Below are 17,931 nucleotides of genomic sequence, written 5' to 3'. Positions count from 1 at the left end.
GCTGGCAGCCCAACAGGATTCCAAGGAAAAATGGGACCATTCACACCTCAAATACAACCCGAGAAACGCCCACAGGAAGCAAAACCTTTCAAAATCGAGAAATACAATGGCACACGGGACCCATACCATCACCTAGAGGTATTCCAGTCCCTGCTGCATGGGACACGATACATTGACACAATGGCCTGCCACACATTTAAGGAAACTTTAAATGACGAGGCCTTACGTTGGTTCCTCAACTTGCCCACCAACTCCATCGGTAGCTTCCAAGAACTCGGGGACAAGTTCCTCCGGCGGTTCATCTTATGCGGCAGCGACTATCGCACAAAGCCCGACCTATTTAGACTTAAGCGGAGGCCCAATGAACGCTTGAGAGACTTTGTTCAAAGGTGGTAGAAGCAGGCTACGCAGTGTCGCTCTCTCGACCTAAGCCTAGCGGCATCGGCATTTAAGCAAGCCCTCAAACCAGGATACTTCTTGCTACAGATCAACACCAACCCTCCCGCAACATATGATGACTTACTCGACGCCGCCACCGCCTTTGCTCAGGCCGAGTACGATACTTTCAATCGCGATACGGCCGCCAGTGCAAACCTTGCCAGTGTACCCCAGCTCAATAACCCTACCGGAAACCCCGACAATAGGAATAGAGATAGCAACAGGGACAAACCCACCCAACATAATGAAAGAGCTCCAAAACGGTAAACTTCTACAGTATCGCACTCCCGCAATGGGAGCCAATGCCATCGAGGTCTATAGGCAAATATTGACCATACATGGTGGCGCCCCAAGCGCCGGAACTCCACACCTACCAAAATGCCAATGCCCTCGTGGACAAGAGATATTGGGACTCAGTTATGGATGCCACACCCCGCAAGTGGACTGGGACTCGATCGCTTTCAACTGCCAGGAAGACACCATAACAAAGCACAAAAATGACCCCTTCTTGATCACTATGGTTATCGACCACTATCGATGCCATAGGGGCCTGGTCGACAGTGGCGCCGCGGTTAGCGTCATGTTCGGCAGTTGCTACGAGGGCCTGAACCGAGACAAAAAGAAACTCACCCAAGATCACGAGCCTTTATCAGTTTTGCAGGAGAAATCGCACAACCCTTGAAATCACACAACTCGATGGAGGTAGCACTATCGCCACGATGACAACACACTTCATCATTGTTGCATGCCCCTCGTCTTACAACGTCATCCTGGGGCGAGACGCCATCTAGGGACTTCAATGCTTTGTGGCAGGACACATGCTAATGATGAAGATACCCACCCCCGGGGGTACCCTCACCATCAGAGGCGACCAAGAAATAGCGAGACAGTGTAACTCCCTGATCGTCACGAGAGGGCATTACAGACGCGAGGTACTCCTGGCCACGGACATTCCCTCCCTATCCGACAAGCCTGACGACCCAAGGGAAGACCCCGAGATCCAGGTTGACAGCGATACGCGCAGCAAAAAGAAAGAGGACAAAAGGAAGCTCAAACACCCAAGGCCAGACGCCTTGGAGGACTTGATATCGGTCTCTATATCTGACACAAAGCCAAAAAGAAAGGTCAAAATTGGTTCCAAAATGCACCCACACTTTCAAGCAGAGCTAACCACATTCCTTAAGTCCAGACAAGAGGTATTCGCGTGGTCAAACGCTGACATGCCAGGCATCTCGCCAGACCTACTCACCCACAAACTCACCATCTCGCCAAACATCCCACCTATCAGACAAAAAAGAAGGGCCTTCACAGAAGAAAAACACAAAGCTATCCAGGCAAAGGTTAAGAAGCTCCAAGATATCTGGTTCATCAAGGAAGTATCCTACCCGACATGACTATCAAACGTCGTAATGTTAAAGAAACCCAATGGCAAATGGCAAATGTGTGTTGACTACACCAACCTAAATAAGGCCTGCCCAAAGAACAGTTTTCCCCTGCCAAGAATCGACCAACTTGTCGATTCCACCGCAGGTCACAAGCTCCTAAGTTTTATGGACGCACTCTTGGGATACAACCAGATCGCCACGGAACCCTCCGATCAAGAGCACACATCCTTCACCACTGACAAGGGTCTATATTGCTACAAGGTCATGCCGTTTGGACTAAAAAATATTGGGGCAACATACCAGAGGTTAGTTAATACCATGTTGGCAGACCACATCAGGAAAATAATGGAAGTATATGTCGACGATATGCTAGTTAAAAGTGTCACCATCGAGGATCACATCAAAGACCTGGGCATCGTTTTCGACATCTTACTCTAATATAGCATGAGACTTAACCCGGACAAGTGCGTATTTGGCGTCCTTGGAGGAAAATTCCTGGGCTTCGTGGTTAGTGAGAGGGGCATTAAGGCAAACCTGGAGTAGGTCCAAGCCATCCTCGATATGGCGCCACCAAAAACGAGGAACGAAGTGCAATCCCTCACGGGTAGAGTTGTAGCTCTCACCCGGTTCATATCTCGCTTAACCGACAAATGTGCACCATTTTTCAAGCTCCTCAAAACTCACCACACAAAAAATATCAATTGGCGACCAGAACATGACAAGGCCTTCAAGGAAATCCGAGACTAACCAGCATCCGTGCCTACCCTTTCTAAACCCATCCTCGGGGAGACCCTGTACATCTATTTCGCAATATCAACAACAGCAGTCAGCGCCGCCCTCGTCAGGCGCAAGAGCACCGACGAGCTACCGGTATATTATACCGGCAAAGGATTCAACGATGCCGAGTCTAGGTACTCTGATATTGAAAAAATTTCCCTTACACTCCTCATCGCCACCAGGCGGTTAAGGCAATACTTCCAGGCACACACCATTCATGTCTTGACCAACCAACCCTTGAAGCAAGTTCTCCAGAAACCGGAGTCCTCGGGAAGGCTAGTAAAATGGTCCATTGAGCTTGTTGAGTTTGATATCCACTACACTCTGCGTACCGCCATCAAGGGACAGGCCGCCACAGACTTTATTGCAGAGTTCATACCCTTAGAGGAGAGCAAGCCTACAGGAGAGACAGAATCGGAACCCAGCGCCACCCAAATGTGGACACTCCATGTCGACAGGTCGTCTAACAACAAACTTAGCGGTGCATGAGTAGTACTGACCGACCCGGAGGGGCACACATACTAGTACGCGTTAAAGTTCAAGTTCAAAGCCTCAAACAACACAGCCGAGTATGAAGTACTGATAGCCGGCGTCCAATTGGCAAAAGAACTCGAAGTGAAAAATATGAAAATCTTTAACGACTCGCAACTTGTTGTAAATCAGGTCGATGGCAATTCCAGGCCAAGGAACCCCATTTATCCCATTACCAATCCCTCACAAAAGCTTTACTCAGACAATGCCTCACCTCCCACACAATCACCCTAATTCCAAGGGCACAAAACACCAAAGCAGACGTTGTCGCCAGACTAGCAATATCGCCACCCGGCACAGATATCAGAGACCTCAAGATGGAAGTCCTGGAGAAACCAAGTATCGATAGACCTTTCTCAAAAATATTCACCATAGAGAACCAAAGACCACCTTTGGATGGATCCATTCATTGATTACCTCTCAAAGGGCATCAAACCGACAGATAGAGCTATCGCTACCAGACTTCGCAGAAGAGGGACACTATACACAGTCCGCGAAGGCAATTTGTACAAAAAAAGTAGGTCATTCCCTCTCCTAAAATGCATCTCTCTCGAGGAAGGACAACGAGTACTCCTATCGCTGCACAGCGGAATTTGTGGCAACCATGTAGGGGCCAGAAACTTGGCAGTCAAAGCACTCCGTACTGGGTATTACTGGCCCACAATCGAAGAAGATGCAAAGCGTATCGTCGGTGCCTGCCTCAAGTGCCACCAATTAGCCAATTCCCCTATCGCACCGTCGGTGCCGCTCTCCATCATCATCGCCCCTTGGGTATACTGCCAGTGGGACTGGACTTTATCGGCAAGTTTCCCACAGCTCAAGACAATTAAAATTCGTCATCGTCGCCGTGGACTATAACACAAAATGGGTAGAAACTGAGGCCCTCGTCACCATCACGGTCACCAATGTCATCAGTTTTCTAAGGAAAAACATCTTCTGCCGGCTCGGAATCCCTGAAACGATTATCACCGACAACGGTGCGTAGTTCGATAACGATACACTGAGGGAGTTCATGGGTCAGTACGACACCAAGATCCGATACGCTTCACCCGCCCACCCCCAGACAAACGGCCAAGTAGAGGCAGTCAACAAGATCATCAAGCAAAATCTAAAGAAGCGACTCGATGATGCTAAGGGCCTGTGGGCAGAGAAGCTCCCTGAAGTCCTTTGGGCCATCAGGACAACACCAACTAAGGCCAACGGGGAGTCCTCTTTCTGCATGTCATTCGGCACGGAGGCAGTTATCCCTGTTGAATAGGAAATCCAAAGCGATAGGGTGGTGTGTTTTGACGAACTCACCAACTCAGAAAGTTTGAACCTCAACTCCGACCTCCTGGAAGAACACCGAGAGCGAGCTCACCTGTGCAACATAAACAACAAGCAGCGTATCGCCTGATACTACAACGCTAGCAGGATAATGCCTCGTGTACTCACCATCGGTGACTGGGTAATGAAGGAAACAATGCCACCCCCAACGGGACTGAAGGCCATATGGGAAGGACCTTATGACATCGTCGAGGCCGTTGGGCCGGCTACCTTCTCTCTAAGAGGAGGTGATGGAAATATACTGCCACACCGATGAAACATCTAACACCTCCGATACTACCCAAAGTGAACCACAGGCTCCAAGATCGCCCACACGCCACCAATTTCAAATTAGCACCAACACTATCGCCAATGCACTGCAATCACCTACGATACTACAAACATAGCGATTCATAATGCCAAATCACGACAGCGCATGTCACGAACCTACAATTGCAATCGTTACAACGAATCTCGCCAACTCAAACGATAAGCAAGAAATGCTGTCACAAACGATAAGCTAAAGGCACATGACAACAAAAGATGCTGAATTACACATCAGTGACTTCATTTACTACAAAGGGTCTTTGCGGCCAAGAGCGATACATCAAAGTTTACTCATTGTATGAACACGATACATAAGTCTATTCTAGGTGAAAGTTACTTCCCCAGAAAAGCCTGATTTTTTTTTTAATTTGAGGAGCTCCGGAAGAAGATCACAACCATCGGCGCTGACACACTGGTCAAATTTTGGTGGAAAAGACTGGGAGACGGACTCACTTTCTGCTCCATTGCCACCCGATCTCCATCATTGTAGCCGTGCCGCATCGCCAGTAATCAATGCCCTTGGGTTTCTCACTTGAACGGAGATTCAGTTCCGTAGAAACACCGATTACTCAACCCCTCAAGTGGTGGAGGGGCTGAGCCCGTATGAGATTAGGCTATAAAGCCTATAACCCAGGCATGATATTAAGCTATAAAGCCCAGAAAACCGACAAGTCGAAGGAAGGATTTCATAAGAAGAAGCAAAATGAAAAACAAGGAAAAAGCCATATTGTGAGTTTGCTCCACTCCACACTCACTCCACCTATTTACAGGGAGATATCACCGCTGAAACCGCCTCCAGATGCCCAAAGGTTGCACCACTTTAATAACCTGCAATAATGGCAATGTCGAAAATCGAAAAGGCAGTTAATACTTGTTCCCATGGAGGACTATCGCCCATGGAAGTACTTGTTCCCAATAAATGACCTCTTATATTTCCAAAAGAAAAACCAAATTCCAGAAATAGGCCAACCGACTAATGTTCCAACAAAATTCAAAGCATTTACACGTCAGCAAGCCTACCGCCAAAAAACAAACAAACAAAAATGCAAAGGCAAATTACATCTTGCCCAAGCACTGCGTGCCCGCTCCGTAACCCAGCCTCGCTCCCTAATATTTTTGCCTTCTGGCGTCGCCTCGGTATCCACCACGCGCGCTTCACCATGTTTGTCGGTGTGAGCATCCCTCCCCTTGCAATCCTTGACTTGGCTCGCACTAAGCTCTGAGGCAGCCAGTAGCTCCCGGATCACGATACCCCCTCCATGGCCACCACTCGCGGCGCTGGCCTACGACCTGGCCGCCTTCTTCGCCTGCATATTGCGAACCATCTTATCCTGGTCAATCCATCCTCTAGTGATACCGTCACGAATCGAATGCAAGGCCCAATCCGAGAATGCTTTGTTCATCTTTTCCTTGAAGTTAGACGACAAAAGGTAATGATCAACAGCATGCATCGCACTATCTCGCTTGGCCTTCTAGAGTTTGTCAAAATGGGTCTCAGCTGCAACCCGCAAACGAATACACTTATCAGCAAAGGTACTCACCCGAGATCACTCTTCATTTGCTTGCCTCCTTAACCGGTCCAGCTCAACATCCTTCTCGCCAGCTTGGCGCTTGACAACCCTCAAGCAATCAACCTCCCTTTGCAAAGCGCCGAGTTGCCCTTCCAACTCAACCACGCGATCAGGGTAAGGGGCCAAACTCTGCAATGTAGCCTCGCGAAGCTGCAACTAGGCATCTCGATCTTAGACTTGCCTCTCCAACTCTTGCAGACGCCCCTCAACAATGCGAAATTGCACCCTAATCTCTTCCAATGCCTTCAACCCCACTTCAGCCTGCTGAAATTTGCCAGTAAGGTCTAAGTTCGATTCCTTCAAAGGAGCAACTGCTTCCTCAGTCTCCCGCCGTCGAGTCTCTTCCACTGCCAACGACCACTCTAGCTCCATCCTCCTCGCAATGCCATCGTCAATCACCCGCCTCATTTCTTCATGATCCGCTTGGCCGCGATCCAACAAATCCTGGAGGCCACGAGCTTACTCCCTCTCAGCATCCAACTCACCCCGGGAGCCACGCAACCTCCCGATTAAAATGAGCAAGTAACTCAACAGAAGCTTGATAGTTCATATTCACAACCTGCGTTCAACACCCAACAGACATTACAAATAAAAAAAAAACACAGAAAACAAAAAAGAGAGCGTATAATAAAAACACAGCACTCACCCTCATGAGTTTCTCCTGGACATCCCGATATCCCTGCCGAGGATCGTCCACATTAACACGACCCCGGTTGCAATGACAGTTGCGCAGATCTGCAACCATATGCACAATCGCAGCATCAGTGATACCGATCTAGCTGAGAGTCCGTGACAGACCTCCAGCAACTTCATCTCAAGAATGTCGGGAGCCCTCACTGGCAGAGCGCGCCACCTCATCAACTTAGGACCGCTTTCCCCCATGAGTATCGATACTCACCCCCACGGGTGGACCCCCGAGACGCAGTTGCGAAGCAGTCCTCTTCCTTAACCCAGCACTGTCTGTACGCGCACAGGTGCCAATGCCTCGGGCCTCATCCCCTTCACCTGGCTGAACAGAAGCCACCACCTCAATCACCTGGACGTCCTCGCCACCCCCACCTTCCCCAACACCCCGCTGCGCGCCGCTAGCCCCGGCCAACACCACTACGGTATCAGCAACTTGGCTAGTCACCTCGGCCTCGCTGCTGTCAACAGCGATAACCTCTCGTGAGTGAGGACCCTCGGTATCGGTGCCATAAACACCCTTGAGTTGCTCCAAAACCACGTCCTCTACCAGATGAACCCTAGCACTGGTATCGCTCTGGCACTACTCAACTTCCTCGAACAGCTCCTCCACGGAGATCTCTACTTCTAGGGACGCAACTCGCTGCGTTACAATGCCCCGAGCGCCTTGCTCGATATCGTGGGCACCTTCCTCCACTTCAATATTGGGGGATTGCCTCTCAACTCGGGCATAGGCAGTCACCCCTCCCTCTGTCGGAACTTTGTAAGACTGCCTCGCCTCCCTTCAAACTATGGGAGACTGTCTCTCTCTCCCCACTGGAACCTGAGACCGCTGCCTTGCCTCACTCGCTGAGTCTCGGGAGCGCGACCTCGCCTCGCCCTACTGGTTCTGTTGACTTTGTACAGCACCCCCATTAATGCCCACCTGTACCTCAATAACTACTGCCCTGCTGTTAAGGTACTCCAAAACCCTGTAGGGAAACCTCTCGTACACATCATCGGGCAGCTGTATGTTCACCAGATGCTCGGTCTTGTACACTTCTCTGTTCGATAAATCCACATTGCAATGCCTCACCAGGACGCCTCCCCGATTCAAATCTCTAGTATATCGCCAGCCTACACAGGAGATAAAAACCCCTCTTCCCCTTTGGGAACTTGCATAGAACCCTTAAGATGCGCTTTTCCTCTATCGAGGTTAAGTTAGAGTCTTGCCTCACTATGATACAAAGAAACGCTGTTAGCACACTGGTAACGCAAATATACCAAAGATGTGATCACGATACTCACAAATGGGCTGAAACCGTGTAGGAGCCCGATGCGCCATATCGGGGTTCTGCCAAAGACCGCCAACGAGACAGGGTTTCCCCCTCCATCAAGTGTAAATGTTGGACGGTAGATCCTCAATAATTACTTGCCTGCGCGCCCTAAAATTCACGCACCCGCTATCTGCCTCAGGACATTAGGCGATAGCTGCCCCAGAGAAATGTTAAGGCAGGACAGCAAATACTACATTTCCTCCGGTATCAAAAACAACAGCCCACACTTCAATTGGTACTCGTAAAAGCACGACCGCCCCATCTCGGGATGGCTAAATAACTCACCACCCCTCAAGGGACGCAACAACACTCTATTCAGGATGCCCTAGGCTACCCTCATATCAGCAATCTGCTCCTCCGTCATGCTCGGCCTCGGTTGGTCGATAGACATATTATTCACTACTAGAATTTTGCTCTTAGACATCACGCCACTTACATCGGTGAGGAATTCACGCGATGTAAAAAAATGTCATTAACATCGATTCCTCAAATTCCGATTTATATGCATATAATTGACATCGTTTATTACTATTGACCGATGTCTACAATTTGATTCTGAAATTTAAAAAAACGCGGAAAAGATTAAGTTAAAAATTTTGAGAGGCAGGGAACAAAATTTCCATTCCACCCACACTTTGTCAAATTTCCCACTTCTATCTCACTCACTTTTATCTCCCAATTTTCACACTCTCTCTTCCTCGAAACCCTGGCTCTCTCCTCCTTCCTCTTCCGCTATCTTTCCATGCATGGCCACCACCGCCTCCCTCTACTGTCTCTCCCTGATTAACGACCTCCTCCCTCTCGCCGGCACCATCACCTCTGCCTGCAAGCTCGCTCCCTCTCTCTCTCTCTCAGATCTCAGAAGATTGAAAGAAGAGGAACAATCCTTCTCTCAATCCGCCATGATCCACATACCAGAGAGACCGCCAGCGAAGCGGCCAGATTCTGATCAGGTCCGACCATGGAGCAGCTGGAGGGGGAAGCGTTCGAAGATATAGAATTAGAAAGCATCCCTGACCTTGAGCCTAAACGCACCGTTTCGTCATCTTTGAAATCTCAGACTCTCAGTTTTCGAAGTTGAAACTTCTATTCAAAATGTCCAGCGATTCAAATCTGTCGAAGCTTCACCGTCTGATCGACGATTCTCTCCGTCCTTACCCAGTGAGTTCACGATTTAGGGTTTTCAATTTGGGGCTTTTGTTTTCTTGTTTGTTTCAGCAGCTCAATTCACTTTTGCAGGAACCAGATGTTGTTTGGGTGACCAAAGAGAGAGAAATTTGGGTTAGTCTCTCTCAGGTACTTCGGCAAGTAAAGCTTTGTATTGGAGAAGTTGATTCCGATTATGATAATGTGAGTCTGTTTCTCTTTGAAAATTGTAAAAAGTTACATTGTTTAACATAATTATAAGAGCATGAAGGCAATAAGGAGATTGTTTAACATACTTATAAGAGCTGAGTGGACTTGGTTGTCACTACAAGAATAAGTTAATCACAAGACACACCAGTTTTTTCTGTCGTCTGAGTTAGTCAGACGACAGATTTTTTAAATTAGTCGTCTCATCTCTACTCATCCAACACATGATCATTTCGTAAATTTGAGAGATTTCAGACGACACTAACAAGGACATCTGTTGTCTGAATAACCGAAAAAAAAAAATCATTAATTTATATTTATTTTTTCCCCCTCTCAAAACACCCAAAACCTTTCCGCCAAAAAAAAAAAAACACTCAAAACCTAACCTAGCAGTAAACCCGATCGAATTCCCTCCTTAGCTGAAAATTTGGGTCAACTCTCTCTCTCGGCCTCCCTCCGACTCACCATCGCTCTCACCCTCAATCACCATTGCTTTCAACCTCCCTCCGACCATCCGACTCACCATCGCTCTCTCCCTCAATCACCATCGCTCTCGGCCTCCCTCCGACTCACCGATCAGATCGAACCGCTGGAGAATTATCCTACGGTTCTAATTTTCACAACGGGATCTCACACAATTTTCATGTTTCCTCTTTAATTTTCAGATTCCCTCTTCACCCATATCGAATTCTCTCTTCGTTTCATTACAACATAACAAAAAGAACAAATGGGTTTCCTCTCCTTCAACTCTCCTTGACCTAATTTCTTTATATCATCGCAGATAGAAGCTTGAGGACTGAACCCCAACTCCAAAATCAAGACCAGAGAAGCTTTGACTTTCAGTTACTCTCTTCTCTCCCTAATTTTCAATTGGTGGGTGTTCAAATTTATGGGTTTATGGTAGGGATTAGTGTTTATATTCATGGGTACTGTTGAAATTGCTTCCTCATGCTCTTGTTCTTGGAAGAGAGATCTTCGGTCTTGAACGAGCTCGTCAAGTACAAAAGGAAGAGAACATTTGGCGAAGCTAGCTTCACCCAGTACCTTTAACAGCACCAGGTTATCAATTTTGACCTCTATGATCTGAATTTGTTTAACCTTTTGATTTGGGTATGGGTATTTAGTGTATTGTTGTGTTCAAACTAGTTGGAATTGAAGTGATTTGCTACAAACCAAGTTTCATAGAATTGTTGTTCGTTTGGAACTATTTGTGGCTCTCTGTTTGATTACTCATCTTCTTTTGACTTGTTATGGGGAAATCGCAGCTGAATACAGTTCTATTAGCCTAACATTGTTTGCCTTATCGGAAAGCTTGCAGTTTGGTCGATTAGGGCTTGGTTTTGATTATTGTATTTGAAATTTTTAGGAAGAAAATAGGTCTCTTTTATAGTTGGTTGGATGAGTATGCTTGTGTTGTGGGAATAGATGATATGTAAAAGTTTTTTTTGTGTTACAGCTCGAGCTCTTTTTGGGTTTTGGTATTGGTGAAATTAGGAAAATATAGATGGAGATACTGTGCTTAGGCTTGTATCGAATGGAGTGAGGCTTCTAGGGTTTTTCAGAGAAGAGGGTTAGAAGTACCTATTTTAATTTGATATGTACGTTTTCTTATTTATGTATGTATAGTGTGTTTCAGTTTAAGATGTGGATGGAATTTTGGGAAGAAATTGTATTTACTCTTGCTTTATATCTTTATTTATATATATTAATCTGTTAAACCACCTTTTTGATGTTTTGAAACACTCTTTTCAAAGATAATGTTTTGAGAAGCTGTGGCGGGGGAGCTTGCAAGACTGAGAAGGAGAGCTCTACTGATGGTGGTCTCAATGACATTGCGTTTCTTTTACTTCCTACTGATTAAGAGTTGGCTGCTGCATTTGTGGACTAAAAGAGAAGGTTAGATGAGCATTATTTCTTGTTTCTCTTGTTTTGATTTTTTGGATGTACCAACTATATGAGAATGTGTATTTGCTAAGATTGTATGGCTACGTTTGTTTTTGAGTTACATTATCTATCAATCTTTCAACTTTGCAAGCGAGAACTGTGCCTTAATCTTGATTAGCCTAACTACTGAATCATAATGAATGTATTGTAATAGCTGCACTTCGGTTAGAAGTTTTAGTGTAATATTGGGAAGAAATATTGGGAAGAAATTGCAGGTTACTAGTTAGTGTAATAGTGCTCACTGATGCGTTCAAGCTAAACTCTTGCTTGTTTGGATTTTGTAGATTCCTTCAAGGACCTGAGACTGATCCAGCAACTGTGAAAAAAATAAGAGAGGCAATTGACAACCAGACTGACGTGACTGTACAACTCATCAATTACACGAAAAGCGGTATGTTTCTCCTGTAAAGGTTAAGTCCATAAAGCTCAGTGATTGTGTACTTAGCTAAAGTCTCTCTGTACTCAATCCAGGCAAAAAGTTCTGGAATGTCTTTTATCTGCAGCCTATGCGTGATCAAAGGGTAATATGTCTCCTCACATATTCTTTATTACATTACAAAATCAATGTTACTGTTGAATGCAAGCTTATTTTAAAAGGGTATAATAAAATTTCAAATTAGACAATTACCATAATAGAAAAGAATATGGAACTGATTTGCCATTCTACTTGTTTATGTAAACAGGGAGAAGTACAGTTCATGGAAACTATAACATACATACTCATCTCTAAAATTTTTCTTTTCTATCTTCAAGTGTTAGGGATTTGTTCTGTTATTTTTCTTAAAACTATATCATGATAGATTGCTGATCGAAGTAACTCTTGATATTGCAGATTCTAGACAGTGGAGAACAGATAGGATTGAAGCATTTTAAGCCTATAAAGCCCTTGGGATCTGGTGATACTGGCAGGTTAGTATGTTAAACAGTTTTATACCTCAGGTTTGAAGTAGTCTATGGAAATTGAGGAATCTTAACTTAGATCCTACTTACTTGAACTATCTTTTGGAAATATTCAATGTCAGTGTGCATTTGGTCCAATTGTGTGGAACTGATCAGTACTACCCATGAAGGCTATGGATAAGGGTATCATGCTCAATAGGAACAAGGTATTGGATAGTTTGCTGACCATTAAGTGCAAATCAATTTGTTTCAGTGGGAGAAAAAAGGCAAGCAGCATATACCCAGCAGCATATTGATGAAGTCAAAAACGAGTGGGCAAAATTTGTTGTTAAAACATATATGTAAGCTTGTGGGTGGTGATCGACTTATTTTGGTAACCTTGATTTTACAAGATATATAGACAATATTATTATTACTTGCTAGATTGAGGTTACTTTTGGTTAGAATTGCTGGATTTGATCATATCTGGATATGGATATGTACTTTTGGAAATGTTTTAGATTGGCAATGTAAGAACAGATGGCATTGATATATGACGATGTTATATTTTGGATTTGTTCAGGATATGAATGTTCATATTTGCAACAATTGTGCAAAGTTAATTCAGACAACATATATAGGTCAAATAACTGTAGTTTTCAAACGTATCACACAACTGAAGGGTTCACAAAACCATTGTCTGAGATCCACTCATACAACACATCTAAAAACAGCAAATAATACATGTTGTCTGAACTTCATTTCAGACAACAGAAATAACAAATTGATGTCATGTGATCTCCATTCTGGTAACATGTATAGTAAAGTTACTGTCGTCTGATATTCAAATCAGACAACAGATATAACAATAATATGTTGACTAAGATTCATTTCAGACGACAGAAATAACAAATTGATGTTGTGTGATCTCCATTCTGATAACATGTATAATAAAGTTACTGTCGTCTGAAATTGAAATCAGACAACAGATATAACAATAATATGTTGACTAAGATTCATTTCAAACAATAGAAATAACAAATTGATGTTGTGTGATCTCCATAAGACACAACTAAAACAACAATGACGGTTGTTGGAGATTCATTTCAGACAACAGTGTCACTATAACTGTGTGGTGTGAAATTCATTTCAGACATCATGTAGTTGTGTTGCTGTTGTCTGAGATTCATCACACACAACACAGTTTTACTAAAACTGCTGAGGTAATGTAGCTTTTCTCAACAGTTAATAAACGAACTGTCGTGTGAGTTTGTAACAGACAACAGTTAAACCTAATTATTTTAATTTGGAAATATTCAGACGACACATACTTAGCTATATATGTTGTGTGAATTTTGAACAGACAATAGTTTTTAACTGTCGTCTGAATGAGGTCAATCAGACGACAGGCTACTAGACAACAGCAGCTTTTTCATTCAGACGACAGTTAATGAACTGTCGTCTGATTAACTTTGTGGTATAGTGTGTAAATTTGAGTGATCAATTCATGTTTGCTGGTTAAGAAGTGATTTTTATAATAATTCATAAACAAAGCTGACATCATGTTTGTTCTTGGGTGGGAAATAGATTTGTTTAATGAAGTACTAGACTTGGTTATCTATTTCCTCACTCTCACATGTGTATCTAGTTTCTGTGTTTTTAGATTTGAGCGTGAGGTCCAATTGATGAAAAATCTCTTGGAAGGCTATAGGAAAGCTTTAAAGGCAACACAAAAGACATTTGCTGAACATAGAGCTCATTGTCCACAGGCTGTTAAGCCACTCTGCAGGGATAGATGTTTCGGGATCGGGGGGCCTTGTTTTAAGCACCACAGAATTGGAAAAGCTACTCCTAAAGCAAGAAGAAGAAGAGAGGATGAACAAGACTGGTGATTGAAACGATGATTAAGGACTTTGAAGCTGGGTGGATTAGCGAATATAAAACACACCAAAAGAGTGTTGAATTAGCTAGTAGCAGGTTGATGGATGTTGAGAAGGAAGTGAAACTTCTCAAGGAAGGGCTTTTAAAACAGAGGCTTCCAGAAACACAAGAATCTCCAAATGAATCATGAGATGCTTGGTTAGTCACCTAAACATTTTCATTATGTACAGCAGATACAACTCTTATAAGTATGTTAAACAATGTAACTTTGCCTTCATGCTCTGATGGAGTGCCTCTTTTTTCAGGTATGTGGATTAAAGGGTCCAAGACCCAGATACCCAAGAGCCTGGAAAGCCAATAAGGAGATTGGGACCATTTCGAAATCCCTCAAGCTTGTTGAGTGTGTAAGTTTCTCTTTTCTTTTTTTGCTTATTTTATCAGTGCACCCTTTTGCATATATATATATATATATATATATATATATATATATATATGTTTAGTGTTGAAAGTAGTAAGTACTCTTTTTTTGTAGATTAAGGGTCTGTCAAATGTGAAAGAGGAGGTTTATGGGGCCCTTGATTCTTTCATTGTTTGGGAATTGGAATTCCCTTTGATTACAGTGACATTATTCTGCTACAGACGGATGTTTTCAATACTTTCACTGAGCTCTTGCAGCAAACTGGAAATGTCACAAAAGGCCAGATTACATGTTGGTTGGAGCATTTGCTCATGGCTTTTATTTGGTGTAATTTATTGACATCGAATTTTGTTATGATTGTTATACTGGTGAGATCCATGATAAGCATTAATACCAATCTACTCAATAAAGTTTCTACTCTACTATATATGTAAATTTTTTATTTTTTGATCAGTTATGAAATTGGTCTCTTGCTATTAACCGGTTATTATTTGATTATTCCGATCCCCAATACCTAGACCTGTTCATTTTAAATCCTTACCCTATGTAGTTCTTCATTATAGTAAACGTTTATTTTTCAGTGTTTTTAAAGTTTTTTTATGATGGTAACCTTTTTGACAGTTTCCTCTGCCATGTCTTGAAGTTGGATATCTTATTGCACTGCCAGGACGGATACCAATTGCACCTCCTAGTGATTGGAAACAATCAAAAATTCTTTTGAACCATGAAGAGCTTCAACAGGTAATTCTTTATGTTGATTCGTGATTCTGCATTTATTTATAGCGTATTAAGAAAAGAAAAATTACCTGCACACCTAAATCCCTTCAGTAGGTCAGGAAAAGCTACATCAAACCCCTGGTGACAGTAGTTCTAGAGCACATCTCGGAGTGGAAGGGCTGTGTATATGGATTTTTTTTCTTATCAATCAATTAACAACTACTGGGAGATGTAAAATTTTGTGCATTAGTAATATGGTACAGGGTGGTTCTTTGATACAATAAGGAGGCTGCCGTCATAAGGCAATAACATACAGAAGCTAAAACAAGTAAACAACACTATATTTACTTTTAATTGTGATCTTCACCCATAGTTTATTATGATGATATACTTTGTGACATTTCATTCAAATTACTTAATGCTTGCAGGATAAGTGATTTTGAGTTTACTCCAAAATTTGCAGTATTGGATCTATTAGACATCCCACTATATCATGGCTGGATAGTTGATCCCTAGGTTTGTTTTTGAAGTTCTCAAATCTTACTTGGCACGAGTAAAACACTTTTCTTATTGCAATATGAAGGTTGCTGATTCTCAGTGAACTTAATTGTGGGGCTTTGTAATTCACATTTATGGTTAATGTACATCATGTACAAATGTTATCCCATAGTTGTGTATTAATGTTCCAGATTCAATTGTGAATAAACAGCTGATTTGAACTACGTTCTTTGTTGTTTGCACTTCTCTTATATATACTATGAAGCAATCTGGATACTTGATGTTTCAAGAAAGGTTGTAGTTTTACTCAATTTATGATGTACTTAAGGAAATAAGATGTATTGATTCGATTTTGGCCTGGTTTGTATGTCCAAAATCTGTTCACTGGCTGATGCTTTAAGATTGTGTATAATCAGATTGCTTGAATTAATGTAATGCCCTATATTCAAGAAGCGATGTTAAAAAAACTAATGGACATCGATGTAAACTACAGGGAACGATGTCTAGTATCAATATGGACATCGATTTACAATTTGGAAAACGATGTATAGCATCAATATGGACATCGATTTACAATTTGGAAAACGATGTATATCATCAATATGGACATCGATTTACAATTTGGGAAACGATGTCTAGAATCAATGTGGACATCCATTTACAATTTGGGAAACGATGTCTAATATTAATATGGACATCGTTGTTAACCTAAAACCTGATGTAATATAGTAAAATGGACATCGCTCCATAAAAGGAAACGATGTTTATTATAATAATGCACATCGTTTATACAATACTAAGGAATGTAGATTGAATCTTAAATAGTAGGATATATGGAAAATATGCGTGAACCTCACAAACGGCAGGCAAAATGAAAAGAATCCGATGTCGATCTGATACCATATAAAACATTGTTTCTAATATGAGTAACGATGTTAAAATAAATACTTCTGCTATTGGACCTATACTTCATTAAACATTAAATGCCAAAATATGAAGGTTTAACAATATCTAAACACACTAATATGTCATCATAATAACGGTTTTACATCAGTTCCATAAGCTTATTCGATGTCTATTGTTGAACTGGACATCGGTTTTTGACTGATGTCTTTTTGTTCGTGATCTTTAACATCACCCACTAAGACATCGGATGGTTTTTTTTTTAACATCGGTTTCTGGCCGATGTCTAAGGCAAAAATCCTAGTTGTGATTAGGAGCAACACCCAATCGCCTGCGCGGCGATTAAGGAACCTCCAACAACTCAAAGTCCTCCCTAGGAACCTCAGGACCCACAATTTCCTCGGAAGGTCCAGCATCACTCGGACCACCATAAGAGGAGCCCTCGCCACCCCCACCACGAGAGGAGCCATTAACTACCCGCCTACCACAACCACGTCGCTGGCGAGCCATGCTGTGAACAACACACCTAAAGTAAGACAATCGACTCCTCCCTATCGCCTTCCCCGACCCGCCCCACGACAAAATTTTCAAAGTCCACATGCGCCAGCTTGGAGCCACAACACAGGCACCGACCAAACTCAAAATCGACAATCCTAAAACCTAACCCAGCAAAACAAAGACCCGAAATTCCTCGGCCACCCTCAACTCAAAACAGTAAATCCAAGACAAACCCATATTCTATCAACAACAAATTACCATAATGAAATCCAGAAAACAAAAAGGCCAACGTACCTGTTCACTCCCTCAGACAAAGATCGCAGACACGAACGCCTGAAAATTCCTCCGAAACCAGAAATTCCAACACCAGATGAAAGATTCAAACTTTCTGGGCACCAAAGTCTCCAACTTTACCCGTTTTCTCCTTGAAAATTCAGTCAGAGCACAGGGAACAGTAGCCATCTCCATTTCCTTCCTCCTTCCATATATAGGGTCCATAAGAGTAC

At 43.2% G+C, this 17,931-nt stretch overlaps 3 long non-coding RNA genes across 3 annotated transcripts; all 3 read left to right on the top strand.

The window, feature by feature from the left end:
• Window positions 1–9,039: 9,039 nt before the first annotated feature.
• Window positions 9,040–14,819, top strand: LOC133742257 (uncharacterized). The gene is made up of 4 exons (XR_009862452.1): window positions 9,040–9,495; window positions 9,574–9,684; window positions 14,174–14,589; window positions 14,697–14,819. It is a non-coding gene; the product is annotated as an uncharacterized LOC133742257 (long non-coding RNA).
• Window positions 10,224–12,150, top strand: LOC133707401 (uncharacterized). Its single transcript, XR_009845102.1, has 4 exons — window positions 10,224–10,746; window positions 11,442–11,583; window positions 11,916–12,022; window positions 12,103–12,150. It is a non-coding gene; the product is annotated as an uncharacterized LOC133707401 (long non-coding RNA).
• LOC133742026 (uncharacterized) lies at window positions 12,462–13,088 on the top strand. Its single transcript, XR_009862324.1, has 2 exons — window positions 12,462–12,540; window positions 12,654–13,088. It is a non-coding gene; the product is annotated as an uncharacterized LOC133742026 (long non-coding RNA).
• Window positions 14,820–17,931: the final 3,112 nt, after the last annotated feature.

Source organism: Rosa rugosa, chromosome 4 (assembly GCF_958449725.1).
Source record: "Rosa rugosa chromosome 4, drRosRugo1.1, whole genome shotgun sequence".
In the NCBI taxonomy this organism is placed as follows: Eukaryota; Viridiplantae; Streptophyta; class Magnoliopsida; order Rosales; family Rosaceae; genus Rosa; species Rosa rugosa.
This window is presented reverse-complemented; position numbering and strand designations above follow the sequence as displayed.